At 58.3% G+C, this 23,556-nt stretch overlaps 58 non-coding genes across 58 annotated transcripts; all 58 read right to left on the bottom strand.

Moving 5' to 3' along the window:
* Positions 1-4: 4 nt before the first annotated feature.
* On the bottom strand, positions 5-123 carry LOC131304892 (5S ribosomal RNA). The gene has a single exon (XR_009192501.1). It is a non-coding gene; the product is annotated as a 5S ribosomal RNA (ribosomal RNA).
* A 292-nt stretch (positions 124-415) lies between these two features.
* Positions 416-534, bottom strand: LOC131305133 (5S ribosomal RNA). The gene has a single exon (XR_009192731.1). It is a non-coding gene; the product is annotated as a 5S ribosomal RNA (ribosomal RNA).
* A 288-nt stretch (positions 535-822) lies between these two features.
* On the bottom strand, positions 823-941 carry LOC131305132 (5S ribosomal RNA). Its single transcript, XR_009192730.1, has one exon. It is a non-coding gene; the product is annotated as a 5S ribosomal RNA (ribosomal RNA).
* Positions 942-1,233: 292 nt separating this feature from the next.
* Positions 1,234-1,352, bottom strand: LOC131305197 (5S ribosomal RNA). The gene has a single exon (XR_009192794.1). It is a non-coding gene; the product is annotated as a 5S ribosomal RNA (ribosomal RNA).
* Positions 1,353-1,640: 288 nt separating this feature from the next.
* On the bottom strand, positions 1,641-1,759 carry LOC131305130 (5S ribosomal RNA). Its single transcript, XR_009192728.1, has one exon. It is a non-coding gene; the product is annotated as a 5S ribosomal RNA (ribosomal RNA).
* Positions 1,760-2,051: 292 nt separating this feature from the next.
* Positions 2,052-2,170, bottom strand: LOC131305129 (5S ribosomal RNA). Its single transcript, XR_009192727.1, has one exon. It is a non-coding gene; the product is annotated as a 5S ribosomal RNA (ribosomal RNA).
* A 292-nt stretch (positions 2,171-2,462) lies between these two features.
* On the bottom strand, positions 2,463-2,581 carry LOC131305128 (5S ribosomal RNA). Its single transcript, XR_009192726.1, has one exon. It is a non-coding gene; the product is annotated as a 5S ribosomal RNA (ribosomal RNA).
* A 288-nt stretch (positions 2,582-2,869) lies between these two features.
* LOC131305127 (5S ribosomal RNA) lies at positions 2,870-2,988 on the bottom strand. Its single transcript, XR_009192725.1, has one exon. It is a non-coding gene; the product is annotated as a 5S ribosomal RNA (ribosomal RNA).
* Positions 2,989-3,280: 292 nt separating this feature from the next.
* LOC131305196 (5S ribosomal RNA) lies at positions 3,281-3,399 on the bottom strand. The gene has a single exon (XR_009192793.1). It is a non-coding gene; the product is annotated as a 5S ribosomal RNA (ribosomal RNA).
* Positions 3,400-3,688: 289 nt separating this feature from the next.
* LOC131305126 (5S ribosomal RNA) lies at positions 3,689-3,807 on the bottom strand. The gene has a single exon (XR_009192724.1). It is a non-coding gene; the product is annotated as a 5S ribosomal RNA (ribosomal RNA).
* Positions 3,808-4,099: 292 nt separating this feature from the next.
* LOC131305125 (5S ribosomal RNA) lies at positions 4,100-4,218 on the bottom strand. The gene has a single exon (XR_009192723.1). It is a non-coding gene; the product is annotated as a 5S ribosomal RNA (ribosomal RNA).
* A 292-nt stretch (positions 4,219-4,510) lies between these two features.
* On the bottom strand, positions 4,511-4,629 carry LOC131305124 (5S ribosomal RNA). The gene has a single exon (XR_009192722.1). It is a non-coding gene; the product is annotated as a 5S ribosomal RNA (ribosomal RNA).
* A 288-nt stretch (positions 4,630-4,917) lies between these two features.
* LOC131305123 (5S ribosomal RNA) lies at positions 4,918-5,036 on the bottom strand. The gene has a single exon (XR_009192721.1). It is a non-coding gene; the product is annotated as a 5S ribosomal RNA (ribosomal RNA).
* Positions 5,037-5,328: 292 nt separating this feature from the next.
* On the bottom strand, positions 5,329-5,447 carry LOC131305122 (5S ribosomal RNA). Its single transcript, XR_009192720.1, has one exon. It is a non-coding gene; the product is annotated as a 5S ribosomal RNA (ribosomal RNA).
* A 288-nt stretch (positions 5,448-5,735) lies between these two features.
* LOC131305121 (5S ribosomal RNA) lies at positions 5,736-5,854 on the bottom strand. Its single transcript, XR_009192719.1, has one exon. It is a non-coding gene; the product is annotated as a 5S ribosomal RNA (ribosomal RNA).
* Positions 5,855-6,146: 292 nt separating this feature from the next.
* Positions 6,147-6,265, bottom strand: LOC131305119 (5S ribosomal RNA). Its single transcript, XR_009192717.1, has one exon. It is a non-coding gene; the product is annotated as a 5S ribosomal RNA (ribosomal RNA).
* Positions 6,266-6,553: 288 nt separating this feature from the next.
* On the bottom strand, positions 6,554-6,672 carry LOC131305118 (5S ribosomal RNA). The gene has a single exon (XR_009192716.1). It is a non-coding gene; the product is annotated as a 5S ribosomal RNA (ribosomal RNA).
* Positions 6,673-6,964: 292 nt separating this feature from the next.
* On the bottom strand, positions 6,965-7,083 carry LOC131305117 (5S ribosomal RNA). The gene has a single exon (XR_009192715.1). It is a non-coding gene; the product is annotated as a 5S ribosomal RNA (ribosomal RNA).
* Positions 7,084-7,371: 288 nt separating this feature from the next.
* Positions 7,372-7,490, bottom strand: LOC131305116 (5S ribosomal RNA). The gene has a single exon (XR_009192714.1). It is a non-coding gene; the product is annotated as a 5S ribosomal RNA (ribosomal RNA).
* Positions 7,491-7,782: 292 nt separating this feature from the next.
* On the bottom strand, positions 7,783-7,901 carry LOC131305115 (5S ribosomal RNA). The gene has a single exon (XR_009192713.1). It is a non-coding gene; the product is annotated as a 5S ribosomal RNA (ribosomal RNA).
* Positions 7,902-8,189: 288 nt separating this feature from the next.
* LOC131305114 (5S ribosomal RNA) lies at positions 8,190-8,308 on the bottom strand. The gene has a single exon (XR_009192712.1). It is a non-coding gene; the product is annotated as a 5S ribosomal RNA (ribosomal RNA).
* Positions 8,309-8,600: 292 nt separating this feature from the next.
* Positions 8,601-8,719, bottom strand: LOC131305113 (5S ribosomal RNA). Its single transcript, XR_009192711.1, has one exon. It is a non-coding gene; the product is annotated as a 5S ribosomal RNA (ribosomal RNA).
* Positions 8,720-9,011: 292 nt separating this feature from the next.
* LOC131305112 (5S ribosomal RNA) lies at positions 9,012-9,130 on the bottom strand. The gene has a single exon (XR_009192710.1). It is a non-coding gene; the product is annotated as a 5S ribosomal RNA (ribosomal RNA).
* Positions 9,131-9,418: 288 nt separating this feature from the next.
* LOC131305111 (5S ribosomal RNA) lies at positions 9,419-9,537 on the bottom strand. The gene has a single exon (XR_009192709.1). It is a non-coding gene; the product is annotated as a 5S ribosomal RNA (ribosomal RNA).
* Positions 9,538-9,829: 292 nt separating this feature from the next.
* LOC131305109 (5S ribosomal RNA) lies at positions 9,830-9,948 on the bottom strand. Its single transcript, XR_009192708.1, has one exon. It is a non-coding gene; the product is annotated as a 5S ribosomal RNA (ribosomal RNA).
* Positions 9,949-10,236: 288 nt separating this feature from the next.
* LOC131305194 (5S ribosomal RNA) lies at positions 10,237-10,355 on the bottom strand. The gene has a single exon (XR_009192791.1). It is a non-coding gene; the product is annotated as a 5S ribosomal RNA (ribosomal RNA).
* Positions 10,356-10,647: 292 nt separating this feature from the next.
* LOC131305107 (5S ribosomal RNA) lies at positions 10,648-10,766 on the bottom strand. The gene has a single exon (XR_009192706.1). It is a non-coding gene; the product is annotated as a 5S ribosomal RNA (ribosomal RNA).
* A 288-nt stretch (positions 10,767-11,054) lies between these two features.
* LOC131305106 (5S ribosomal RNA) lies at positions 11,055-11,173 on the bottom strand. The gene has a single exon (XR_009192705.1). It is a non-coding gene; the product is annotated as a 5S ribosomal RNA (ribosomal RNA).
* A 288-nt stretch (positions 11,174-11,461) lies between these two features.
* On the bottom strand, positions 11,462-11,580 carry LOC131305105 (5S ribosomal RNA). The gene has a single exon (XR_009192704.1). It is a non-coding gene; the product is annotated as a 5S ribosomal RNA (ribosomal RNA).
* A 292-nt stretch (positions 11,581-11,872) lies between these two features.
* On the bottom strand, positions 11,873-11,991 carry LOC131305104 (5S ribosomal RNA). The gene has a single exon (XR_009192703.1). It is a non-coding gene; the product is annotated as a 5S ribosomal RNA (ribosomal RNA).
* A 288-nt stretch (positions 11,992-12,279) lies between these two features.
* Positions 12,280-12,398, bottom strand: LOC131305103 (5S ribosomal RNA). The gene has a single exon (XR_009192702.1). It is a non-coding gene; the product is annotated as a 5S ribosomal RNA (ribosomal RNA).
* Positions 12,399-12,686: 288 nt separating this feature from the next.
* Positions 12,687-12,805, bottom strand: LOC131305102 (5S ribosomal RNA). The gene has a single exon (XR_009192701.1). It is a non-coding gene; the product is annotated as a 5S ribosomal RNA (ribosomal RNA).
* Positions 12,806-13,097: 292 nt separating this feature from the next.
* LOC131305101 (5S ribosomal RNA) lies at positions 13,098-13,216 on the bottom strand. Its single transcript, XR_009192700.1, has one exon. It is a non-coding gene; the product is annotated as a 5S ribosomal RNA (ribosomal RNA).
* A 288-nt stretch (positions 13,217-13,504) lies between these two features.
* LOC131305100 (5S ribosomal RNA) lies at positions 13,505-13,623 on the bottom strand. The gene has a single exon (XR_009192699.1). It is a non-coding gene; the product is annotated as a 5S ribosomal RNA (ribosomal RNA).
* Positions 13,624-13,911: 288 nt separating this feature from the next.
* LOC131305099 (5S ribosomal RNA) lies at positions 13,912-14,030 on the bottom strand. The gene has a single exon (XR_009192698.1). It is a non-coding gene; the product is annotated as a 5S ribosomal RNA (ribosomal RNA).
* Positions 14,031-14,322: 292 nt separating this feature from the next.
* Positions 14,323-14,441, bottom strand: LOC131305098 (5S ribosomal RNA). Its single transcript, XR_009192697.1, has one exon. It is a non-coding gene; the product is annotated as a 5S ribosomal RNA (ribosomal RNA).
* A 288-nt stretch (positions 14,442-14,729) lies between these two features.
* Positions 14,730-14,848, bottom strand: LOC131305096 (5S ribosomal RNA). Its single transcript, XR_009192695.1, has one exon. It is a non-coding gene; the product is annotated as a 5S ribosomal RNA (ribosomal RNA).
* A 292-nt stretch (positions 14,849-15,140) lies between these two features.
* LOC131305095 (5S ribosomal RNA) lies at positions 15,141-15,259 on the bottom strand. Its single transcript, XR_009192694.1, has one exon. It is a non-coding gene; the product is annotated as a 5S ribosomal RNA (ribosomal RNA).
* Positions 15,260-15,547: 288 nt separating this feature from the next.
* On the bottom strand, positions 15,548-15,666 carry LOC131305093 (5S ribosomal RNA). The gene has a single exon (XR_009192693.1). It is a non-coding gene; the product is annotated as a 5S ribosomal RNA (ribosomal RNA).
* Positions 15,667-15,958: 292 nt separating this feature from the next.
* On the bottom strand, positions 15,959-16,077 carry LOC131305092 (5S ribosomal RNA). Its single transcript, XR_009192692.1, has one exon. It is a non-coding gene; the product is annotated as a 5S ribosomal RNA (ribosomal RNA).
* A 292-nt stretch (positions 16,078-16,369) lies between these two features.
* LOC131305091 (5S ribosomal RNA) lies at positions 16,370-16,488 on the bottom strand. Its single transcript, XR_009192691.1, has one exon. It is a non-coding gene; the product is annotated as a 5S ribosomal RNA (ribosomal RNA).
* A 288-nt stretch (positions 16,489-16,776) lies between these two features.
* On the bottom strand, positions 16,777-16,895 carry LOC131305090 (5S ribosomal RNA). The gene has a single exon (XR_009192690.1). It is a non-coding gene; the product is annotated as a 5S ribosomal RNA (ribosomal RNA).
* Positions 16,896-17,187: 292 nt separating this feature from the next.
* On the bottom strand, positions 17,188-17,306 carry LOC131305089 (5S ribosomal RNA). The gene has a single exon (XR_009192689.1). It is a non-coding gene; the product is annotated as a 5S ribosomal RNA (ribosomal RNA).
* A 292-nt stretch (positions 17,307-17,598) lies between these two features.
* On the bottom strand, positions 17,599-17,717 carry LOC131305088 (5S ribosomal RNA). Its single transcript, XR_009192688.1, has one exon. It is a non-coding gene; the product is annotated as a 5S ribosomal RNA (ribosomal RNA).
* Positions 17,718-18,005: 288 nt separating this feature from the next.
* On the bottom strand, positions 18,006-18,124 carry LOC131305087 (5S ribosomal RNA). Its single transcript, XR_009192687.1, has one exon. It is a non-coding gene; the product is annotated as a 5S ribosomal RNA (ribosomal RNA).
* Positions 18,125-18,416: 292 nt separating this feature from the next.
* LOC131305086 (5S ribosomal RNA) lies at positions 18,417-18,535 on the bottom strand. The gene has a single exon (XR_009192686.1). It is a non-coding gene; the product is annotated as a 5S ribosomal RNA (ribosomal RNA).
* Positions 18,536-18,827: 292 nt separating this feature from the next.
* On the bottom strand, positions 18,828-18,946 carry LOC131305084 (5S ribosomal RNA). Its single transcript, XR_009192684.1, has one exon. It is a non-coding gene; the product is annotated as a 5S ribosomal RNA (ribosomal RNA).
* A 288-nt stretch (positions 18,947-19,234) lies between these two features.
* On the bottom strand, positions 19,235-19,353 carry LOC131305083 (5S ribosomal RNA). Its single transcript, XR_009192683.1, has one exon. It is a non-coding gene; the product is annotated as a 5S ribosomal RNA (ribosomal RNA).
* Positions 19,354-19,645: 292 nt separating this feature from the next.
* Positions 19,646-19,764, bottom strand: LOC131305082 (5S ribosomal RNA). The gene has a single exon (XR_009192682.1). It is a non-coding gene; the product is annotated as a 5S ribosomal RNA (ribosomal RNA).
* A 288-nt stretch (positions 19,765-20,052) lies between these two features.
* Positions 20,053-20,171, bottom strand: LOC131305081 (5S ribosomal RNA). Its single transcript, XR_009192681.1, has one exon. It is a non-coding gene; the product is annotated as a 5S ribosomal RNA (ribosomal RNA).
* Positions 20,172-20,463: 292 nt separating this feature from the next.
* LOC131305080 (5S ribosomal RNA) lies at positions 20,464-20,582 on the bottom strand. The gene has a single exon (XR_009192680.1). It is a non-coding gene; the product is annotated as a 5S ribosomal RNA (ribosomal RNA).
* A 288-nt stretch (positions 20,583-20,870) lies between these two features.
* On the bottom strand, positions 20,871-20,989 carry LOC131305079 (5S ribosomal RNA). Its single transcript, XR_009192679.1, has one exon. It is a non-coding gene; the product is annotated as a 5S ribosomal RNA (ribosomal RNA).
* Positions 20,990-21,281: 292 nt separating this feature from the next.
* Positions 21,282-21,400, bottom strand: LOC131305078 (5S ribosomal RNA). Its single transcript, XR_009192678.1, has one exon. It is a non-coding gene; the product is annotated as a 5S ribosomal RNA (ribosomal RNA).
* Positions 21,401-21,688: 288 nt separating this feature from the next.
* LOC131305077 (5S ribosomal RNA) lies at positions 21,689-21,807 on the bottom strand. Its single transcript, XR_009192677.1, has one exon. It is a non-coding gene; the product is annotated as a 5S ribosomal RNA (ribosomal RNA).
* A 288-nt stretch (positions 21,808-22,095) lies between these two features.
* LOC131305076 (5S ribosomal RNA) lies at positions 22,096-22,214 on the bottom strand. Its single transcript, XR_009192676.1, has one exon. It is a non-coding gene; the product is annotated as a 5S ribosomal RNA (ribosomal RNA).
* A 292-nt stretch (positions 22,215-22,506) lies between these two features.
* On the bottom strand, positions 22,507-22,625 carry LOC131305075 (5S ribosomal RNA). The gene has a single exon (XR_009192675.1). It is a non-coding gene; the product is annotated as a 5S ribosomal RNA (ribosomal RNA).
* Positions 22,626-22,913: 288 nt separating this feature from the next.
* On the bottom strand, positions 22,914-23,032 carry LOC131305073 (5S ribosomal RNA). The gene has a single exon (XR_009192673.1). It is a non-coding gene; the product is annotated as a 5S ribosomal RNA (ribosomal RNA).
* Positions 23,033-23,324: 292 nt separating this feature from the next.
* LOC131305072 (5S ribosomal RNA) lies at positions 23,325-23,443 on the bottom strand. Its single transcript, XR_009192672.1, has one exon. It is a non-coding gene; the product is annotated as a 5S ribosomal RNA (ribosomal RNA).
* Positions 23,444-23,556: the final 113 nt, after the last annotated feature.

Below are 23,556 nucleotides of genomic sequence, written 5' to 3'. Positions count from 1 at the left end.
AAAAGGGGTGCAATACGAGGACTTCCCAGGGGGTCACCCATCCTAGTACTACTCTCGCCCAAGCACGCTTAACTGCGGAGTTCTGATGGGATCCGGTGCATTAGTGCTGGTATGATCGCACCCGATAGGCACTCCGCTTTCAATTCTTTTGGTCCATTTTTCTGCCCCGTCGGGCACGGCTCACTCTATCTCTGGCTTTCTTGGCCACGTCTCGCCGGCCGGACCCCGTATCCCGTTGGAGGGATGGCTACGGCCGAGAGTGCCCGCTGAAGGGGGCTATTTTGGCTCGCAGCTCGAAAAATCGCTGCAGCGAAAACTCTCCGGGAAGATCCGGACGGAATGAGCCGAAGTTGCGGCGACCGGATGAAAGAAGGGAACGGGGGGCGGGGAAGGGATTTCGTACAAAAACGAAAAAGGGGTGCAACACGAGGACTTCCCAGGGGGTCACCCATCCTAGTACTACTCTCGCCCAAGCACGCTTAACTGCGGAGTTCTGATGGGATCCGGTGCATTAGTGCTGGTATGATCGCACCCGATAGGCACTCCGCTTTCAATTCTTTTGGTCCATTTTTCGGCCCCGTCGGGCACCGCTCGCTCTATCTCTGGCTTTCTTGGCCACGTCTCGCCGGCCGGACCCCGTATCCCGTTGGAGGGATGGCTGCGGCCGAACGTGCCCGCTGACGGGGCTATTTTGGCTCGCAGCTCGAAAAATCGCTGCGAAAACTCTCCGGGAAGATCCGGACGGCATGAGCCGAAGTTGCGGCGACCGGATGAAAGAAGGGAACGGGGGGCGGGGAAGGGATTTCGTACAAAAACGAAAAAGGGGTGCAACACGAGGACTTCCCAGGGGGTCACCCATCCTAGTACTACTCTCGCCCAAGCACGCTTAACTGCGGAGTTCTGATGGGATCCGGTGCATTAGTGCTGGTATGATCGCACCCGATAGGCACTCCGCTTTCAATTCTTTTGGTCCATTTTTCGGCCCCGTCGGGCACGGCTCACTCTATCTCTGGCTTTCTTGGCCACGTCTCGCCGGCCGGACCCCGTATCCCGTTGGAGGGATGGCTACGGCCGAGAGTGCCCGCTGAAGGGGGCTATTTTGGCTCGCAGCTCGAAAAATCGCTGCAGCGAAAACTCTCCGGGAAGATCCGGACGGAATGAGCCGAAGTTGCGGCGACCGGATGAAAGAAGGGAACGGGGGGCGGGGAAGGGATTTCGTACAAAAACGAAAAAGGGGTGCAACACGAGGACTTCCAAGGGGGTCACCCATCCTAGTACTACTCTCGCCCAAGCACGCTTAACTGCGGAGTTCTGATGGGATCCGGTGCATTAGTGCTGGTATGATCGCACCCGATAGGCACTCCGCTTTCAATTCTTTTGGTCCATTTTTCGGCCCCGTCGGGCACCGCTCGCTCTATCTCTGGCTTTCTTGGCCACGTCTCGCCGGCCGGACCCCGTATCCCGTTGGAGGGATGGCTGCGGCCGAACGTGCCCGCTGACGGGGCTATTTTGGCTCGCAGCTCGAAAAATCGCTGCGAAAACTCTCCGGGAAGATCCGGACGGCATGAGCCGAAGTTGCGGCGACCGGATGAAAGAAGGGAACGGGGGGCGGGGAAGGGATTTCGTACAAAAACGAAAAAGGGGTGCAACACGAGGACTTCCCAGGGGGTCACCCATCCTAGTACTACTCTCGCCCAAGCACGCTTAACTGCGGAGTTCTGATGGGATCCGGTGCATTAGTGCTGGTATGATCGCACCCGATAGGCACTCCGCTTTCAATTCTTTTGGTCCATTTTTCGGCCCCGTCGGGCACGGCTCACTCTATCTCTGGCTTTCTTGGCCACGTCTCGCCGGCCGGACCCCGTATCCCGTTGGAGGGATGGCTACGGCCGAGAGTGCCCGCTGAAGGGGGCTATTTTGGCTCGCAGCTCGAAAAATCGCTGCAGCGAAAACTCTCCGGGAAGATCCGGACGGAATGAGCCGAAGTTGCGGCGACCGGATGAAAGAAGGGAACGGGGGGCGGGGAAGGGATTTCGTACAAAAACGAAAAAGGGGTGCAACACGAGGACTTCCCAGGGGGTCACCCATCCTAGTACTACTCTCGCCCAAGCACGCTTAACTGCGGAGTTCTGATGGGATCCGGTGCATTAGTGCTGGTATGATCGCACCCGATAGGCACTCCGCTTTCAATTCTTTTGGTCCATTTTTCTGCCCCGTCGGGCACGGCTCTCTCTATCTCTGGCTTTCTTGGCCACGTCTCGCCGGCCGGACCCCGTATCCCGTTGGAGGGATGGCTACGGCCGAGAGTGCCCGCTGAAGGGGGCTATTTTGGCTCGCAGCTCGAAAAATCGCTGCAGCGAAAACTCTCCGGGAAGATCCGGACGGAATGAGCCGAAGTTGCGGCGACCGGATGAAAGAAGGGAACGGGGGGCGGGGAAGGGATTTCGTACAAAAACGAAAAAGGGGTGCAACACGAGGACTTCCCAGGGGGTCACCCATCCTAGTACTACTCTCGCCCAAGCACGCTTAACTGCGGAGTTCTGATGGGATCCGGTGCATTAGTGCTGGTATGATCGCACCCGATAGGCACTCCGCTTTCAATTCTTTTGGTCCATTTTTCGGCCCCGTCGGGCACCGCTCGCTCTATCTCTGGCTTTCTTGGCCACGTCTCGCCGGCCGGACCCCGTATCCCGTTGGAGGGATGGCTGCGGCCGAACGTGCCCGCTGACGGGGCTATTTTGGCTCGCAGCTCGAAAAATCGCTGCGAAAACTCTCCGGGAAGATCCGGACGGCATGAGCCGAAGTTGCGGCGACCGGATGAAAGAAGGGAACGGGGGGCGGGGAAGGGATTTCGTACAAAAACGAAAAAGGGGTGCAACACGAGGACTTCCCAGGGGGTCACCCATCCTAGTACTACTCTCGCCCAAGCACGCTTAACTGCGGAGTTCTGATGGGATCCGGTGCATTAGTGCTGGTATGATCGCACCCGATAGGCACTCCGCTTTCAATTCTTTTGGTCCATTTTTCGGCCCCGTCGGGCACGGCTCACTCTATCTCTGGCTTTCTTGGCCACGTCTCGCCGGCCGGACCCCGTATCCCGTTGGAGGGATGGCTACGGCCGAGAGTGCCCGCTGAAGGGGGCTATTTTGGCTCGCAGCTCGAAAAATCGCTGCAGCGAAAACTCTCCGGGAAGATCCGGACGGAATGAGCCGAAGTTGCGGCGACCGGATGAAAGAAGGGAACGGGGGGCGGGGAAGGGATTTCGTACAAAAACGAAAAAGGGGTGCAACACGAGGACTTCCAAGGGGGTCACCCATCCTAGTACTACTCTCGCCCAAGCACGCTTAACTGCGGAGTTCTGATGGGATCCGGTGCATTAGTGCTGGTATGATCGCACCCGATAGGCACTCCGCTTTCAATTCTTTTGGTCCATTTTTCGGCCCCGTCGGGCACCGCTCGCTCTATCTCTGGCTTTCTTGGCCACGTCTCGCCGGCCGGACCCCGTATCCCGTTGGAGGGATGGCTACGGCCGAGAGTGCCCGCTGAAGGGGGCTATTTTGGCTCGAAGCTGGAAAAATCGCTGCGAAAACTCTCCGGGAAGATCCGGACGGAATGAGCCGAAGTTGCGGCGACCGGATGAAAGAAGGGAACGGGGGGCGGGGAAGGGATTTCGTACAAAAACGAAAAAGGGGTGCAACACGAGGACTTCCCAGGGGGTCACCCATCCTAGTACTACTCTCGCCCAAGCACGCTTAACTGCGGAGTTCTGATGGGATCCGGTGCATTAGTGCTGGTATGATCGCACCCGATAGGCACTCCGCTTTCAATTCTTTTGGTCCATTTTTCGGCCCCGTCGGGCACTGCTCGCTCTATCTCTGGCTTTCTTGGCCACGTCTCGCCGGCCGGACCCCGTATCCCGTTGGAGGGATGGCTACGGCCGAGAGTGCCCGCTGAAGGGGGCTATTTTGGCTCGAAGCTGGAAAAATCGCTGCAGCGAAAACTCTCCGGGAAGATCCGGACGGAATGAGCCGAAGTTGCGGCGACCGGATGAAAGAAGGGAACGGGGGGCGGGGAAGGGATTTCGTACAAAAACGAAAAAGGGGTGCAACACGAGGACTTCCCAGGGGGTCACCCATCCTAGTACTACTCTCGCCCAAGCACGCTTAACTGCGGAGTTCTGATGGGATCCGGTGCATTAGTGCTGGTATGATCGCACCCGATAGGCACTCCGCTTTCAATTCTTTTGGTCCATTTTTCGGCCCCGTCGGGCACCGCTCGCTCTATCTCTGGCTTTCTTGGCCACGTCTCGCCGGCCGGACCCCGTATCCCGTTGGAGGGATGGCTACGGCCGAGAGTGCCCGCTGAAGGGGGCTATTTTGGCTCGCAGCTCGAAAAATCGCTGCAGCGAAAACTCTCCGGGAAGATCCGGACGGAATGAGCCGAAGTTGCGGCGACCGGATGAAAGAAGGGAACGGGGGGCGGGGAAGGGATTTCGTACAAAAACGAAAAAGGGGTGCAACACGAGGACTTCCCAGGGGGTCACCCATCCTAGTACTACTCTCGCCCAAGCACGCTTAACTGCGGAGTTCTGATGGGATCCGGTGCATTAGTGCTGGTATGATCGCACCCGATAGGCACTCCGCTTTCAATTCTTTTGGTCCATTTTTCGGCCCCGTCGGGCACCGCTCGCTCTATCTCTGGCTTTCTTGGCCACGTCTCGCCGGCCGGACCCCGTATCCCGTTGGAGGGATGGCTGCGGCCGAACGTGCCCGCTGACGGGGCTATTTTGGCTCGAAGCTGGAAAAATCGCTGCGAAAACTCTCCCGGAAGATCCGGACGGCATGAGCCGAAGTTGCGGCGACCGGATGAAAGAAGGGAACGGGGGGCGGGGAAGGGATTTCGTACAAAAACGAAAAAGGGGTGCAACACGAGGACTTCCCAGGGGGTCACCCATCCTAGTACTACTCTCGCCCAAGCACGCTTAACTGCGGAGTTCTGATGGGATCCGGTGCATTAGTGCTGGTATGATCGCACCCGATAGGCACTCCGCTTTCAATTCTTTTGGTCCATTTTTCTGCCCCGTCGGGCACTGCTCGCTCTATCTCTGGCTTTCTTGGCCACGTCTCGCCGGCCGGACCCCGTATCCCGTTGGAGGGATGGCTGCGGCCGAGAGTGCCCGCTGAAGGGGGCTATTTTGGCTCGAAGCTGGAAAAATCGCTGCAGCGAAAACTCTCCGGGAAGATCCGGACGGAATGAGCCGAAGTTGCGGCGACCGGATGAAAGAAGGGAACGGGGGGCGGGGAAGGGATTTCGTACAAAAACGAAAAAGGGGTGCAACACGAGGACTTCCCAGGGGGTCACCCATCCTAGTACTACTCTCGCCCAAGCACGCTTAACTGCGGAGTTCTGATGGGATCCGGTGCATTAGTGCTGGTATGATCGCACCCGATAGGCACTCCGCTTTCAATTCTTTTGGTCCATTTTTCGGCCCCGTCGGGCACTGCTCGCTCTATCTCTGGCTTTCTTGGCCACGTCTCGCCGGCCGGACCCCGTATCCCGTTGGAGGGATGGCTGCGGCCGAACGTGCCCGCTGACGGGGCTATTTTGGCTCGAAGCTGGAAAAATCGCTGCGAAAACTCTCCGGGAAGATCCGGACGGAATGAGCCGAAGTTGCGGCGACCGGATGAAAGAAGGGAACGGGGGGCGGGGAAGGGATTTCGTACAAAAACGAAAAAGGGGTGCAACACGAGGACTTCCCAGGGGGTCACCCATCCTAGTACTACTCTCGCCCAAGCACGCTTAACTGCGGAGTTCTGATGGGATCCGGTGCATTAGTGCTGGTATGATCGCACCCGATAGGCACTCCGCTTTCAATTCTTTTGGTCCATTTTTCGGCCCCGTCGGGCACGGCTCACTCTATCTCTGGCTTTCTTGGCCACGTCTCGCCGGCCGGACCCCGTATCCCGTTGGAGGGATGGCTACGGCCGAGAGTGCCCGCTGAAGGGGGCTATTTTGGCTCGCAGCTCGAAAAATCGCTGCAGCGAAAACTCTCCGGGAAGATCCGGACGGAATGAGCCGAAGTTGCGGCGACCGGATGAAAGAAGGGAACGGGGGGCGGGGAAGGGATTTCGTACAAAAACGAAAAAGGGGTGCAACACGAGGACTTCCCAGGGGGTCACCCATCCTAGTACTACTCTCGCCCAAGCACGCTTAACTGCGGAGTTCTGATGGGATCCGGTGCATTAGTGCTGGTATGATCGCACCCGATAGGCACTCCGCTTTCAATTCTTTTGGTCCATTTTTCGGCCCCGTCGGGCACCGCTCGCTCTATCTCTGGCTTTCTTGGCCACGTCTCGCCGGCCGGACCCCGTATCCCGTTGGAGGGATGGCTGCGGCCGAACGTGCCCGCTGACGGGGCTATTTTGGCTCGAAGCTGGAAAAATCGCTGCGAAAACTCTCCGGGAAGATCCGGACGGCATGAGCCGAAGTTGCGGCGACCGGATGAAAGAAGGGAACGGGGGGCGGGGAAGGGATTTCGTACAAAAACGAAAAAGGGGTGCAACACGAGGACTTCCCAGGGGGTCACCCATCCTAGTACTACTCTCGCCCAAGCACGCTTAACTGCGGAGTTCTGATGGGATCCGGTGCATTAGTGCTGGTATGATCGCACCCGATAGGCACTCCGCTTTCAATTCTTTTGGTCCATTTTTCGGCCCCGTCGGGCACCGCTCGCTCTATCTCTGGCTTTCTTGGCCACGTCTCGCCGGCCGGACCCCGTATCCCGTTGGAGGGATGGCTACGGCCGAGAGTGCCCGCTGAAGGGGGCTATTTTGGCTCGCAGCTCGAAAAATCGCTGCAGCGAAAACTCTCCGGGAAGATCCGGACGGAATGAGCCGAAGTTGCGGCGACCGGATGAAAGAAGGGAACGGGGGGCGGGGAAGGGATTTCGTACAAAAACGAAAAAGGGGTGCAACACGAGGACTTCCCAGGGGGTCACCCATCCTAGTACTACTCTCGCCCAAGCACGCTTAACTGCGGAGTTCTGATGGGATCCGGTGCATTAGTGCTGGTATGATCGCACCCGATAGGCACTCCGCTTTCAATTCTTTTGGTCCATTTTTCGGCCCCGTCGGGCACCGCTCGCTCTATCTCTGGCTTTCTTGGCCACGTCTCGCCGGCCGGACCCCGTATCCCGTTGGAGGGATGGCTGCGGCCGAACGTGCCCGCTGACGGGGCTATTTTGGCTCGAAGCTGGAAAAATCGCTGCGAAAACTCTCCCGGAAGATCCGGACGGCATGAGCCGAAGTTGCGGCGACCGGATGAAAGAAGGGAACGGGGGGCGGGGAAGGGATTTCGTACAAAAACGAAAAAGGGGTGCAACACGAGGACTTCCCAGGGGGTCACCCATCCTAGTACTACTCTCGCCCAAGCACGCTTAACTGCGGAGTTCTGATGGGATCCGGTGCATTAGTGCTGGTATGATCGCACCCGATAGGCACTCCGCTTTCAATTCTTTTGGTCCATTTTTCTGCCCCGTCGGGCACTGCTCGCTCTATCTCTGGCTTTCTTGGCCACGTCTCGCCGGCCGGACCCCGTATCCCGTTGGAGGGATGGCTACGGCCGAGAGTGCCCGCTGAAGGGGGCTATTTTGGCTCGCAGCTCGAAAAATCGCTGCAGCGAAAACTCTCCGGGAAGATCCGGACGGAATGAGCCGAAGTTGCGGCGACCGGATGAAAGAAGGGAACGGGGGGCGGGGAAGGGATTTCGTACAAAAACGAAAAAGGGGTGCAACACGAGGACTTCCCAGGGGGTCACCCATCCTAGTACTACTCTCGCCCAAGCACGCTTAACTGCGGAGTTCTGATGGGATCCGGTGCATTAGTGCTGGTATGATCGCACCCGATAGGCACTCCGCTTTCAATTCTTTTGGTCCATTTTTCGGCCCCGTCGGGCACCGCTCGCTCTATCTCTGGCTTTCTTGGCCACGTCTCGCCGGCCGGACCCCGTATCCCGTTGGAGGGATGGCTGCGGCCGAACGTGCCCGCTGACGGGGCTATTTTGGCTCGAAGCTGGAAAAATCGCTGCGAAAACTCTCCCGGAAGATCCGGACGGCATGAGCCGAAGTTGCGGCGACCGGATGAAAGAAGGGAACGGGGGGCGGGGAAGGGATTTCGTACAAAAACGAAAAAGGGGTGCAACACGAGGACTTCCCAGGGGGTCACCCATCCTAGTACTACTCTCGCCCAAGCACGCTTAACTGCGGAGTTCTGATGGGATCCGGTGCATTAGTGCTGGTATGATCGCACCCGATAGGCACTCCGCTTTCAATTCTTTTGGTCCATTTTTCTGCCCCGTCGGGCACTGCTCGCTCTATCTCTGGCTTTCTTGGCCACGTCTCGCCGGCCGGACCCCGTATCCCGTTGGAGGGATGGCTACGGCCGAGAGTGCCCGCTGAAGGGGGCTATTTTGGCTCGCAGCTCGAAAAATCGCTGCAGCGAAAACTCTCCGGGAAGATCCGGACGGAATGAGCCGAAGTTGCGGCGACCGGATGAAAGAAGGGAACGGGGGGCGGGGAAGGGATTTCGTACAAAAACGAAAAAGGGGTGCAACACGAGGACTTCCCAGGGGGTCACCCATCCTAGTACTACTCTCGCCCAAGCACGCTTAACTGCGGAGTTCTGATGGGATCCGGTGCATTAGTGCTGGTATGATCGCACCCGATAGGCACTCCGCTTTCAATTCTTTTGGTCCATTTTTCTGCCCCGTCGGGCACTGCTCGCTCTATCTCTGGCTTTCTTGGCCACGTCTCGCCGGCCGGACCCCGTATCCCGTTGGAGGGATGGCTGCGGCCGAGAGTGCCCGCTGAAGGGGGCTATTTTGGCTCGAAGCTGGAAAAATCGCTGCAGCGAAAACTCTCCGGGAAGATCCGGACGGAATGAGCCGAAGTTGCGGCGACCGGATGAAAGAAGGGAACGGGGGGCGGGGAAGGGATTTCGTACAAAAACGAAAAAGGGGTGCAACACGAGGACTTCCCAGGGGGTCACCCATCCTAGTACTACTCTCGCCCAAGCACGCTTAACTGCGGAGTTCTGATGGGATCCGGTGCATTAGTGCTGGTATGATCGCACCCGATAGGCACTCCGCTTTCAATTCTTTTGGTCCATTTTTCGGCCCCGTCGGGCACTGCTCGCTCTATCTCTGGCTTTCTTGGCCACGTCTCGCCGGCCGGACCCCGTATCCCGTTGGAGGGATGGCTGCGGCCGAACGTGCCCGCTGACGGGGCTATTTTGGCTCGAAGCTGGAAAAATCGCTGCGAAAACTCTCCGGGAAGATCCGGACGGAATGAGCCGAAGTTGCGGCGACCGGATGAAAGAAGGGAACGGGGGGCGGGGAAGGGATTTCGTACAAAAACGAAAAAGGGGTGCAACACGAGGACTTCCCAGGGGGTCACCCATCCTAGTACTACTCTCGCCCAAGCACGCTTAACTGCGGAGTTCTGATGGGATCCGGTGCATTAGTGCTGGTATGATCGCACCCGATAGGCACTCCGCTTTCAATTCTTTTGGTCCATTTTTCGGCCCCGTCGGGCACCGCTCGCTCTATCTCTGGCTTTCTTGGCCACGTCTCGCCGGCCGGACCCCGTATCCCGTTGGAGGGATGGCTACGGCCGAGAGTGCCCGCTGAAGGGGGCTATTTTGGCTCGCAGCTCGAAAAATCGCTGCAGCGAAAACTCTCCGGGAAGATCCGGACGGAATGAGCCGAAGTTGCGGCGACCGGATGAAAGAAGGGAACGGGGGGCGGGGAAGGGATTTCGTACAAAAACGAAAAAGGGGTGCAACACGAGGACTTCCCAGGGGGTCACCCATCCTAGTACTACTCTCGCCCAAGCACGCTTAACTGCGGAGTTCTGATGGGATCCGGTGCATTAGTGCTGGTATGATCGCACCCGATAGGCACTCCGCTTTCAATTCTTTTGGTCCATTTTTCGGCCCCGTCGGGCACCGCTCGCTCTATCTCTGGCTTTCTTGGCCACGTCTCGCCGGCCGGACCCCGTATCCCGTTGGAGGGATGGCTGCGGCCGAACGTGCCCGCTGACGGGGCTATTTTGGCTCGAAGCTGGAAAAATCGCTGCGAAAACTCTCCGGGAAGATCCGGACGGCATGAGCCGAAGTTGCGGCGACCGGATGAAAGAAGGGAACGGGGGGCGGGGAAGGGATTTCGTACAAAAACGAAAAAGGGGTGCAACACGAGGACTTCCCAGGGGGTCACCCATCCTAGTACTACTCTCGCCCAAGCACGCTTAACTGCGGAGTTCTTATGGGATCCGGTGCATTAGTGCTGGTATGATCGCACCCGATAGGCACTCCGCTTTCAATTCTTTTGGTCCATTTTTCGGCCCCGTCGGGCACCGCTCGCTCTATCTCTGGCTTTCTTGGCCACGTCTCGCCGGCCGGACCCCGTATCCCGTTGGAGGGATGGCTACGGCCGAGAGTGCCCGCTGAAGGGGGCTATTTTGGCTCGCAGCTCGAAAAATCGCTGCAGCGAAAACTCTCCGGGAAGATCCGGACGGAATGAGCCGAAGTTGCGGCGACCGGATGAAAGAAGGGAACGGGGGGCGGGGAAGGGATTTCGTACAAAAACGAAAAAGGGGTGCAACACGAGGACTTCCCAGGGGGTCACCCATCCTAGTACTACTCTCGCCCAAGCACGCTTAACTGCGGAGTTCTGATGGGATCCGGTGCATTAGTGCTGGTATGATCGCACCCGATAGGCACTCCGCTTTCAATTCTTTTGGTCCATTTTTCGGCCCCGTCGGGCACCGCTCGCTCTATCTCTGGCTTTCTTGGCCACGTCTCGCCGGCCGGACCCCGTATCCCGTTGGAGGGATGGCTGCGGCCGAACGTGCCCGCTGACGGGGCTATTTTGGCTCGAAGCTGGAAAAATCGCTGCGAAAACTCTCCGGGAAGATCCGGACGGCATGAGCCGAAGTTGCGGCGACCGGATGAAAGAAGGGAACGGGGGGCGGGGAAGGGATTTCGTACAAAAACGAAAAAGGGGTGCAACACGAGGACTTCCCAGGGGGTCACCCATCCTAGTACTACTCTCGCCCAAGCACGCTTAACTGCGGAGTTCTGATGGGATCCGGTGCATTAGTGCTGGTATGATCGCACCCGATAGGCACTCCGCTTTCAATTCTTTTGGTCCATTTTTCGGCCCCGTCGGGCACCGCTCGCTCTATCTCTGGCTTTCTTGGCCACGTCTCGCCGGCCGGACCCCGTATCCCGTTGGAGGGATGGCTGCGGCCGAACGTGCCCGCTGACGGGGCTATTTTGGCTCGAAGCTGGAAAAATCGCTGCGAAAACTCTCCGGGAAGATCCGGACGGCATGAGCCGAAGTTGCGGCGACCGGATGAAAGAAGGGAACGGGGGGCGGGGAAGGGATTTCGTACAAAAACGAAAAAGGGGTGCAACACGAGGACTTCCCAGGGGGTCACCCATCCTAGTACTACTCTCGCCCAAGCACGCTTAACTGCGGAGTTCTGATGGGATCCGGTGCATTAGTGCTGGTATGATCGCACCCGATAGGCACTCCGCTTTCAATTCTTTTGGTCCATTTTTCTGCCCCGTCGGGCACTGCTCGCTCTATCTCTGGCTTTCTTGGCCACGTCTCGCCGGCCGGACCCCGTATCCCGTTGGAGGGATGGCTACGGCCGAGAGTGCCCGCTGAAGGGGGCTATTTTGGCTCGCAGCTCGAAAAATCGCTGCAGCGAAAACTCTCCGGGAAGATCCGGACGGAATGAGCCGAAGTTGCGGCGACCGGATGAAAGAAGGGAACGGGGGGCGGGGAAGGGATTTCGTACAAAAACGAAAAAGGGGTGCAACACGAGGACTTCCCAGGGGGTCACCCATCCTAGTACTACTCTCGCCCAAGCACGCTTAACTGCGGAGTTCTGATGGGATCCGGTGCATTAGTGCTGGTATGATCGCACCCGATAGGCACTCCGCTTTCAATTCTTTTGGTCCATTTTTCGGCCCCGTCGGGCACCGCTCGCTCTATCTCTGGCTTTCTTGGCCACGTCTCGCCGGCCGGACCCCGTATCCCGTTGGAGGGATGGCTGCGGCCGAACGTGCCCGCTGACGGGGCTATTTTGGCTCGAAGCTGGAAAAATCGCTGCGAAAACTCTCCGGGAAGATCCGGACGGCATGAGCCGAAGTTGCGGCGATCGGATGAAAGAAGGGAACGGGGGGCGGGGAAGGGATTTCGTACAAAAACGAAAAAGGGGTGCAACACGAGGACTTCCCAGGGGGTCACCCATCCTAGTACTACTCTCGCCCAAGCACGCTTAACTGCGGAGTTCTGATGGGATCCGGTGCATTAGTGCTGGTATGATCGCACCCGATAGGCACTCCGCTTTCAATTCTTTTGGTCCATTTTTCTGCCCCGTCGGGCACTGCTCGCTCTATCTCTGGCTTTCTTGGCCACGTCTCGCCGGCCGGACCCCGTATCCCGTTGGAGGGATGGCTGCGGCCGAACGTGCCCGCTGACGGGGCTATTTTGGCTCGAAGCTGGAAAAATCGCTGCGAAAACTCTCCGGGAAGATCCGGACGGCATGAGCCGAAGTTGCGGCGACCGGATGAAAGAAGGGAACGGGGGGCGGGGAAGGGATTTCGTACAAAAACGAAAAAGGGGTGCAACACGAGGACTTCCCAGGGGGTCACCCATCCTAGTACTACTCTCGCCCAAGCACGCTTAACTGCGGAGTTCTGATGGGATCCGGTGCATTAGTGCTGGTATGATCGCACCCGATAGGCACTCCGCTTTCAATTCTTTTGGTCCATTTTTCTGCCCCGTCGGGCACTGCTCGCTCTATCTCTGGCTTTCTTGGCCACGTCTCGCCGGCCGGACCCCGTATCCCGTTGGAGGGATGGCTACGGCCGAGAGTGCCCGCTGAAGGGGGCTATTTTGGCTCGCAGCTCGAAAAATCGCTGCAGCGAAAACTCTCCGGGAAGATCCGGACGGAATGAGCCGAAGTTGCGGCGACCGGATGAAAGAAGGGAACGGGGGGCGGGGAAGGGATTTCGTACAAAAACGAAAAAGGGGTGCAACACGAGGACTTCCCAGGGGGTCACCCATCCTAGTACTACTCTCGCCCAAGCACGCTTAACTGCGGAGTTCTGATGGGATCCGGTGCATTAGTGCTGGTATGATCGCACCCGATAGGCACTCCGCTTTCAATTCTTTTGGTCCATTTTTCGGCCCCGTCGGGCACCGCTCGCTCTATCTCTGGCTTTCTTGGCCACGTCTCGCCGGCCGGACCCCGTATCCCGTTGGAGGGATGGCTGCGGCCGAACGTGCCCGCTGACGGGGCTATTTTGGCTCGAAGCTGGAAAAATCGCTGCGAAAACTCTCCGGGAAGATCCGGACGGCATGAGCCGAAGTTGCGGCGACCGGATGAAAGAAGGGAACGGGGGGCGGGGAAGGGATTTCGTACAAAAACGAAAAAGGGGTGCAACACGAGGACTTCCCAGGGGGTCACCCATCCTAGTACTACTCTCGCCCAAGCACGCTTAACTGCGGAGTTCTGATGGGATCCGGTGCATTAGTGCTGGTATGATCGCACCCGATAGGCACTCCGCTTTCAATTCTTTTGGTCCATTTTTCTGCCCCGTCGGGCACTGCTCGCTCTATCTCTGGCTTTCTTGGCCACGTCTCGCCGGCCGGACCCCGTATCCCGTTGGAGGGATGGCTGCGGCCGAACGTGCCCGCTGACGGGGCTATTTTGGCTCGAAGCTGGAAAAATCGCTGCGAAAACTCTCCGGGAAGATACGGACGGAATGAGCCGAAGTTGCGGCGACCGGATGAAAGAAGGGAACGGGGGGCGGGGAAGGGATTTCGTACAAAAACGAAAAAGGGGTGCAACACGAGGACTTCCCAGGGGGTCACCCATCCTAGTACTACTCTCGCCCAAGCACGCTTAACTGCGGAGTTCTGATGGGATCCGGTGCATTAGTGCTGGTATGATCGCACCCGATAGGCACTCCGCTTTCAATTCTTTTGGTCCATTTTTCTGCCCCGTCGGGCACTGCTCGCTCTATCTCTGGCTTTCTTGGCCACGTCTCGCCGGCCGGACCCCGTATCCCGTTGGAGGGATGGCTACGGCCGAGAGTGCCCGCTGAAGGGGGCTATTTTGGCTCGCAGCTCGAAAAATCGCTGCAGCGAAAACTCTCCGGGAAGATCCGGACGGAATGAGCCGAAGTTGCGGCGACCGGATGAAAGAAGGGAACGGGGGGCGGGGAAGGGATTTCGTACAAAAACGAAAAAGGGGTGCAACACGAGGACTTCCCAGGGGGTCACCCATCCTAGTACTACTCTCGCCCAAGCACGCTTAACTGCGGAGTTCTGATGGGATCCGGTGCATTAGTGCTGGTATGATCGCACCCGATAGGCACTCCGCTTTCAATTCTTTTGGTCCATTTTTCGGCCCCGTCGGGCACCGCTCGCTCTATCTCTGGCTTTCTTGGCCACGTCTCGCCGGCCGGACCCCGTATCCCGTTGGAGGGATGGCTGCGGCCGAACGTGCCCGCTGACGGGGCTATTTTGGCTCGAAGCTGGAAAAATCGCTGCGAAAACTCTCCGGGAAGATCCGGACGGCATGAGCCGAAGTTGCGGCGACCGGATGAAAGAAGGGAACGGGGGGCGGGGAAGGGATTTCGTACAAAAACGAAAAAGGGGTGCAACACGAGGACTTCCCAGGGGGTCACCCATCCTAGTACTACTCTCGCCCAAGCACGCTTAACTGCGGAGTTCTGATGGGATCCGGTGCATTAGTGCTGGTATGATCGCACCCGATAGGCACTCCGCTTTCAATTCTTTTGGTCCATTTTTCTGCCCCGTCGGGCACTGCTCGCTCTATCTCTGGCTTTCTTGGCCACGTCTCGCCGGCCGGACCCCGTATCCCGTTGGAGGGATGGCTGCGGCCGAGAGTGCCCGCTGAAGGGGGCTATTTTGGCTCGCAGCTCGAAAAATCGCTGCAGCGAAAACTCTCCGGGAAGATCCGGACGGAATGAGCCGAAGTTGCGGCGACCGGATGAAAGAAGGGAACGGGGGGCGGGGAAGGGATTTCGTACAAAAACGAAAAAGGGGTGCAACACGAGGACTTCCCAGGGGGTCACCCATCCTAGTACTACTCTCGCCCAAGCACGCTTAACTGCGGAGTTCTGATGGGATCCGGTGCATTAGTGCTGGTATGATCGCACCCGATAGGCACTCCGCTTTCAATTCTTTTGGTCCATTTTTCGGCCCCGTCGGGCACCGCTCGCTCTATCTCTGGCTTTCTTGGCCACGTCTCGCCGGCCGGACCCCGTATCCCGTTGGAGGGATGGCTGCGGCCGAACGTGCCCGCTGACGGGGCTATTTTGGCTCGAAGCTGGAAAAATCGCTGCGAAAACTCTCCGGGAAGATCCGGACGGCATGAGCCGAAGTTGCGGCGACCGGATGAAAGAAGGGAACGGGGGGCGGGGAAGGGATTTCGTACAAAAACGAAAAAGGGGTGCAACACGAGGACTTCCCAGGGGGTCACCCATCCTAGTACTACTCTCGCCCAAGCACGCTTAACTGCGGAGTTCTGATGGGATCCGGTGCATTAGTGCTGGTATGATCGCACCCGATAGGCACTCCGCTTTCAATTCTTTTGGTCCATTTTTCTGCCCCGTCGGGCACTGCTCGCTCTATCTCTGGCTTTCTTGGCCACGTCTCGCCGGCCGGACCCCGTATCCCGTTGGAGGGATGGCTACGGCCGAGAGTGCCCGCTGAAGGGGGCTATTTTGGCTCGCAGCTCGAAAAATCGCTGCAGCGAAAACTCTCCGGGAAGATCCGGACGGAATGAGCCGAAGTTGCGGCGACCGGATGAAAGAAGGGAACGGGGGGCGGGGAAGGGATTTCGTACAAAAACGAAAAAGGGGTGCAACACGAGGACTTCCCAGGGGGTCACCCATCCTAGTACTACTCTCGCCCAAGCACGCTTAACTGCGGAGTTCTGATGGGATCCGGTGCATTAGTGCTGGTATGATCGCACCCGATAGGCACTCCGCTTTCAATTCTTTTGGTCCATTTTTCGGCCCCGTCGGGCACTGCTCGCTCTATCTCTGGCTTTCTTGGCCACGTCTCGCCGGCCGGACCCCGTATCCCGTTGGAGGGATGGCTGCGGCCGAGAGTGCCCGCTGAAGGGGGCTATTTTGGCTCGCAGCTCGAAAAATCGCTGCAGCGAAAACTCTCCGGGAAGATCCGGACGGAATGAGCCGAAGTTGCGGCGACCGGATGAAAGAAGGGAACGGGGGGCGGGGAAGGGATTTCGTACAAAAACGAAAAAGGGGTGCAACACGAGGACTTCCCAGGGGGTCACCCATCCTAGTACTACTCTCGCCCAAGCACGCTTAACTGCGGAGTTCTGATGGGATCCGGTGCATTAGTGCTGGTATGATCGCACCCGATAGGCACTCCGCTTTCAATTCTTTTGGTCCATTTTTCGGCCCCGTCGGGCACCGCTCGCTCTATCTCTGGCTTTCTTGGCCACGTCTCGCCGGCCGGACCCCGTATCCCGTTGGAGGGATGGCTGCGGCCGAACGTGCCCGCTGACGGGGCTATTTTGGCTCGAAGCTGGAAAAATCGCTGCGAAAACTCTCCGGGAAGATCCGGACGGCATGAGCCGAAGTTGCGGCGACCGGATGAAAGAAGGGAACGGGGGGCGGGGAAGGGATTTCGTACAAAAACGAAAAAGGGGTGCAACACGAGGACTTCCCAGGGGGTCACCCATCCTAGTACTACTCTCGCCCAAGCACGCTTAACTGCGGAGTTCTGATGGGATCCGGTGCATTAGTGCTGGTATGATCGCACCCGATAGGCACTCCGCTTTCAATTCTTTTGGTCCATTTTTCTGCCCCGTCGGGCACTGCTCGCTCTATCTCTGGCTTTCTTGGCCACGTCTCGCCGGCCGGACCCCGTATCCCGTTGGAGGGATGGCTGCGGCCGAGAGTGCCCGCTGAAGGGGGCTATTTTGGCTCGCAGCTCGAAAAATCGCTGCAGCGAAAACTCTCCGGGAAGATCCGGACGGAATGAGCCGAAGTTGCGGCGACCGGATGAAAGAAGGGAACGGGGGGCGGGGAAGGGATTTCGTACAAAAACGAAAAAGGGGTGCAACACGAGGACTTCCCAGGGGGTCACCCATCCTAGTACTACTCTCGCCCAAGCACGCTTAACTGCGGAGTTCTGATGGGATCCGGTGCATTAGTGCTGGTATGATCGCACCCGATAGGCACTCCGCTTTCAATTCTTTTGGTCCATTTTTCTGCCCCGTCGGGCACTGCTCGCTCTATCTCTGGCTTTCTTGGCCACGTCTCGCCGGCCGGACCCCGTATCCCGTTGGAGGGATGGCTGCGGCCGAGAGTGCCCGCTGAAGGGGGCTATTTTGGCTCGCAGCTCGAAAAATCGCTGCAGCGAAAACTCTCCGGGAAGATCCGGACGGAATGAGCCGAAGTTGCGGCGACCGGATGAAAGAAGGGAACGGGGGGCGGGGAAGGGATTTCGTACAAAAACGAAAAAGGGGTGCAACACGAGGACTTCCCAGGGGGTCACCCATCCTAGTACTACTCTCGCCCAAGCACGCTTAACTGCGGAGTTCTGATGGGATCCGGTGCATTAGTGCTGGTATGATCGCACCCGATAGGCACTCCGCTTTCAATTCTTTTGGTCCATTTTTCGGCCCCGTCGGGCACCGCTCGCTCTATCTCTGGCTTTCTTGGCCACGTCTCGCCGGCCGGACCCCGTATCCCGTTGGAGGGATGGCTGCGGCCGAACGTGCCCGCTGACGGGGCTATTTTGGCTCGAAGCTGGAAAAATCGCTGCGAAAACTCTCCGGGAAGATCCGGACGGCATGAGCCGAAGTTGCGGCGACCGGATGAAAGAAGGGAACGGGGGGCGGGGAAGGGATTTCGTACAAAAACGAAAAAGGGGTGCAACACGAGGACTTCCCAGGGGGTCACCCATCCTAGTACTACTCTCGCCCAAGCACGCTTAACTGCGGAGTTCTGATGGGATCCGGTGCATTAGTGCTGGTATGATCGCACCCGATAGGCACTCCGCTTTCAATTCTTTTGGTCCATTTTTCTGCCCCGTCGGGCACTGCTCGCTCTATCTCTGGCTTTCTTGGCCACGTCTCGCCGGCCGGACCCCGTATCCCGTTGGAGGGATGGCTACGGCCGAGAGTGCCCGCTGAAGGGGGCTATTTTGGCTCGCAGCTCGAAAAATCGCTGCAGCGAAAACTCTCCGGGAAGATCCGGACGGAATGAGCCGAAGTTGCGGCGACCGGATGAAAGAAGGGAACGGGGGGCGGGGAAGGGATTTCGTACAAAAACGAAAAAGGGGTGCAACACGAGGACTTCCCAGGGGGTCACCCATCCTAGTACTACTCTCGCCCAAGCACGCTTAACTGCGGAGTTCTGATGGGATCCGGTGCATTAGTGCTGGTATGATCGCACCCGATAGGCACTCCGCTTTCAATTCTTTTGGTCCATTTTTCGGCCCCGTCGGGCACTGCTCGCTCTATCTCTGGCTTTCTTGGCCACGCCTCGCCGGCCGGACCCCGTATCCCGTTGGAGGGATGGCTGCGGCCGAGAGTGCCCGCTGAAGGGGGCTATTTTGGCTCGCAGCTCGAAAAATCGCTGCAGCGAAAACTCTCCGGGAAGATCCGGACGGAATGAGCCGAAGTTGCGGCGACCGGATGAAAGAAGGGAACGGGGGGCGGGGAAGGGATTTCGTACAAAAACGAAAAAGGGGTGCAACACGAGGACTTCCCAGGGGGTCACCCATCCTAGTACTACTCTCGCCCAAGCACGCTTAACTGCGGAGTTCTGATGGGATCCGGTGCATTAGTGCTGGTATGATCGCACCCGATAGGCACTCCGCTTTCAATTCTTTTGGTCCATTTTTCGGCCCCGTCGGGCACCGCTCGCTCTATCTCTGGCTTTCTTGGCCACGTCTCGCCGGCCGGACCCCGTATCCCGTTGGAGGGATGGCTGCGGCCGAACGTGCCCGCTGACGGGGCTATTTTGGCTCGAAGCTGGAAAAATCGCTGCGAAAACTCTCCGGGAAGATCCGGACGGCATGAGCCGAAGTTGCGGCGACCGGATGAAAGAAGGGAACGGGGGGCGGGGAAGGGATTTCGTACAAAAACGAAAAAGGGGTGCAACACGAGGACTTCCCAGGGGGTCACCCATCCTAGTACTACTCTCGCCCAAGCACGCTTAACTGCGGAGTTCTGATGGGATCCGGTGCATTAGTGCTGGTATGATCGCACCCGATAGGCACTCCGCTTTCAATTCTTTTGGTCCATTTTTCTGCCCCGTCGGGCACTGCTCGCTCTATCTCTGGCTTTCTTGGCCACGTCTCGCCGGCCGGACCCCGTATCCCGTTGGAGGGATGGCTGCGGCCGAGAGTGCCCGCTGAAGGGGGCTATTTTGGCTCGCAGCTCGAAAAATCGCTGCAGCGAAAACTCTCCGGGAAGATCCGGACGGAATGAGCCGAAGTTGCGGCGACCGGATGAAAGAAGGGAACGGGGGGCGGGGAAGGGATTTCGTACAAAAACGAAAAAGGGGTGCAACACGAGGACTTCCCAGGGGGTCACCCATCCTAGTACTACTCTCGCCCAAGCACGCTTAACTGCGGAGTTCTGATGGGATCCGGTGCATTAGTGCTGGTATGATCGCACCCGATAGGCACTCCGCTTTCAATTCTTTTGGTCCATTTTTCGGCCCCGTCGGGCACCGCTCGCTCTATCTCTGGCTTTCTTGGCCACGTCTCGCCGGCCGGACCCCGTATCCCGTTGGAGGGATGGCTGCGGCCGAACGTGCCCGCTGACGGGGCTATTTTGGCTCGAAGCTGGAAAAATCGCTGCGAAAACTCTCCGGGAAGATCCGGACGGCATGAGCCGAAGTTGCGGCGACCGGATGAAAGAAGGGAACGGGGGGCGGGGAAGGGATTTCGTACAAAAACGAAAAAGGGGTGCAACACGAGGACTTCCCAGGGGGTCACCCATCCTAGTACTACTCTCGCCCAAGCACGCTTAACTGCGGAGTTCTGATGGGATCCGGTGCATTAGTGCTGGTATGATCGCACCCGATAGGCACTCCGCTTTCAATTCTTTTGGTCCATTTTTCTGCCCCGTCGGGCACTGCTCGCTCTATCTCTGGCTTTCTTGGCCACGTCTCGCCGGCCGGACCCCGTATCCCGTTGGAGGGATGGCTGCGGCCGAGAGTGCCCGCTGAAGGGGGCTATTTTGGCTCGCAGCTCGAAAAATCGCTGCAGCGAAAACTCTCCGGGAAGATCCGGACGGAATGAGCCGAAGTTGCGGCGACCGGATGAAAGAAGGGAACGGGGGGCGGGGAAGGGATTTCGTACAAAAACGAAAAAGGGGTGCAACACGAGGACTTCCCAGGGGGTCACCCATCCTAGTACTACTCTCGCCCAAGCACGCTTAACTGCGGAGTTCTGATGGGATCCGGTGCATTAGTGCTGGTATGATCGCACCCGATAGGCACTCCGCTTTCAATTCTTTTGGTCCATTTTTCGGCCCCGTCGGGCACCGCTCGCTCTATCTCTGGCTTTCTTGGCCACGTCTCGCCGGCCGGACCCCGTATCCCGTTGGAGGGATGGCTGCGGCCGAACGTGCCCGCTGACGGGGCTATTTTGGCTCGAAGCTGGAAAAATCGCTGCGAAAACTCTCCGGGAAGATCCGGACGGCATGAGCCGAAGTTGCGGCGACCGGATGAAAGAAGGGAACGGGGGGCGGGGAAGGGATTTCGTACAAAAACGAAAAAGGGGTGCAACACGAGGACTTCCCAGGGGGTCACCCATCCTAGTACTACTCTCGCCCAAGCACGCTTAACTGCGGAGTTCTGATGGGATCCGGTGCATTAGTGCTGGTATGATCGCACCCGATAGGCACTCCGCTTTCAATTCTTTTGGTCCATTTTTCTGCCCCGTCGGGCACTGCTCGCTCTATCTCTGGCTTTCTTGGCCACGTCTCGCCGGCCGGACCCCGTATCCCGTTGGAGGGATGGCTGCGGCCGAGAGTGCCCGCTGAAGGGGGCTATTTTGGCTCGCAGCTCGAAAAATCGCTGCAGCGAAAACTCTCCGGGAAGATCCGGACGGAATGAGCCGAAGTTGCGGCGACCGGATGAAAGAAGGGAACGGGGGGCGGGGAAGGGATTTCGTACAAAAACGAAAAAGGGGTGCAACACGAGGACTTCCCAGGGGGTCACCCATCCTAGTACTACTCTCGCCCAAGCACGCTTAACTGCGGAGTTCTGATGGGATCCGGTGCATTAGTGCTGGTATGATCGCACCCGATAGGCACTCCGCTTTCAATTCTTTTGGTCCATTTTTCGGCCCCGTCGGGCACCGCTCGCTCTATCTCTGGCTTTCTTGGCCACGTCTCGCCGGCCGGACCCCGTATCCCGTTGGAGGGATGGCTGCGGCCGAACGTGCCCGCTGACGGGGCTATTTTGGCTCGAAGCTGGAAAAATCGCTGCGAAAACTCTCCGGGAAGATCCGGACGGCATGAGCCGAAGTTGCGGCGACCGGATGAAAGAAGGGAACGGGGGGCGGGGAAGGGATTTCGTACAAAAACGAAAAAGGGGTGCAACACGAGGACTTCCCAGGGGGTCACCCATCCTAGTACTACTCTCGCCCAAGCACGCTTAACTGCGGAGTTCTGATGGGATCCGGTGCATTAGTGCTGGTATGATCGCACCCGATAGGCACTCCGCTTTCAATTCTTTTGGTCCATTTTTCTGCCCCGTCGGGCACTGCTCGCTCTATCTCTGGCTTTCTTGGCCACGTCTCGCCGGCCGGACCCCGTATCCCGTTGGAGGGATGGCTGCGGCCGAACGTGCCCGCTGACGGGGCTATTTTGGCTCGAAGCTGGAAAAATCGCTGCGAAAACTCTCCGGGAAGATCCGGACGGCATGAGCCGAAGTTGCGGCGACCGGATGAAAGAAGGGAACGGGGGGCGGGGAAGGGATTTCGTACAAAAACGAAAAAGGGGTGCAACACGAGGACTTCCCAGGGGGTCACCCATCCTAGTACTACTCTCGCCCAAGCACGCTTAACTGCGGAGTTCTGATGGGATCCGGTGCATTAGTGCTGGTATGATCGCACCCGATAGGCACTCCGCTTTCAATTCTTTTGGTCCATTTTTCTGCCCCGTCGGGCACTGCTCGCTCTATCTCTGGCTTTCTTGGCCACGTCTCGCCGGCCGGACCCCGTATCCCGTTGGAGGGATGGCTGCGGCCGAGAGTGCCCGCTGAAGGGGGCTATTTTGGCTCGCAGCTCGAAAAATCGCTGCAGCGAAAACTCTCCGGGAAGATCCGGACGGAATGAGCCGAAGTTGCGGCGACCGGATGAAAGAAGGGAACGGGGGGCGGGGAAGGGATTTCGTACAAAAACGAAAAAGGGGTGCAACACGAGGACTTCCCAGGGGGTCACCCATCCTAGTACTACTCTCGCCCAAGCACGCTTAACTGCGGAGTTCTGATGGGATCCGGTGCATTAGTGCTGGTATGATCGCACCCGATAGGCACTCCGCTTTCAATTCTTTTGGTCCATTTTTCGGCCCCGTCGGGCACCGCTCGCTCTATCTCTGGCTTTCTTGGCCACGTCTCGCCGGCCGGACCCCGTATCCCGTTGGAGGGATGGCTGCGGCCGAACGTGCCCGCTGACGGGGCTATTTTGGCTCGAAGCTGGAAAAATCGCTGCGAAAACTCTCCGGGAAGATCCGGACGGCATGAGCCGAAGTTGCGGCGACCGGATGAAAGAAGGGAACGGGGGGCGGGGAAGGGATTTCGTACAAAAACGAAAAAGGGGTGCAACACGAGGACTTCCCAGGGGGTCACCCATCCTAGTACTACTCTCGCCCAAGCACGCTTAACTGCGGAGTTCTGATGGGATCCGGTGCATTAGTGCTGGTATGATCGCACCCGATAGGCACTCCGCTTTCAATTCTTTTGGTCCATTTTTCTGCCCCGTCGGGCACTGCTCGCTCTATCTCTGGCTTTCTTGGCCACGTCTCGCCGGCCGGACCCCGTATCCCGTTGGAGGGATGGCTGCGGCCGAGAGTGCCCGCTGAAGGGGGCTATTTTGGCTCGCAGCTCGAAAAATCGCTGCAGCGAAAACTCTCCGGGAAGATCCGGACGGAATGAGCCGAAGTTGCGGCGACCGGATGAAAGAAGGGAACGGGGGGCGGGGAAGGGATTTCGTACAAAAACGAAAAAGGGGTGCAACACGAGGACTTCCCAGGGGGTCACCCATCCTAGTACTACTCTCGCCCAAGCACGCTTAACTGCGGAGTTCTGATGGGATCCGGTGCATTAGTGCTGGTATGATCGCACCCGATAGGCACTCCGCTTTCAATTCTTTTGGTCCATTTTTCGGCCCCGTCGGGCACCGCTCGCTCTATCTCTGGCTTTCTTGGCCACGTCTCGCCGGCCGGACCCCGTATCCCGT

The sequence above is a fragment of the Rhododendron vialii genome, chromosome 10a (assembly GCF_030253575.1).
Source record: "Rhododendron vialii isolate Sample 1 chromosome 10a, ASM3025357v1".
In the NCBI taxonomy this organism is placed as follows: Eukaryota; Viridiplantae; Streptophyta; class Magnoliopsida; order Ericales; family Ericaceae; genus Rhododendron; species Rhododendron vialii.
Note: the sequence above shows the minus strand (reverse complement) of the source record. Positions and strands in the feature narration are given on the sequence as shown.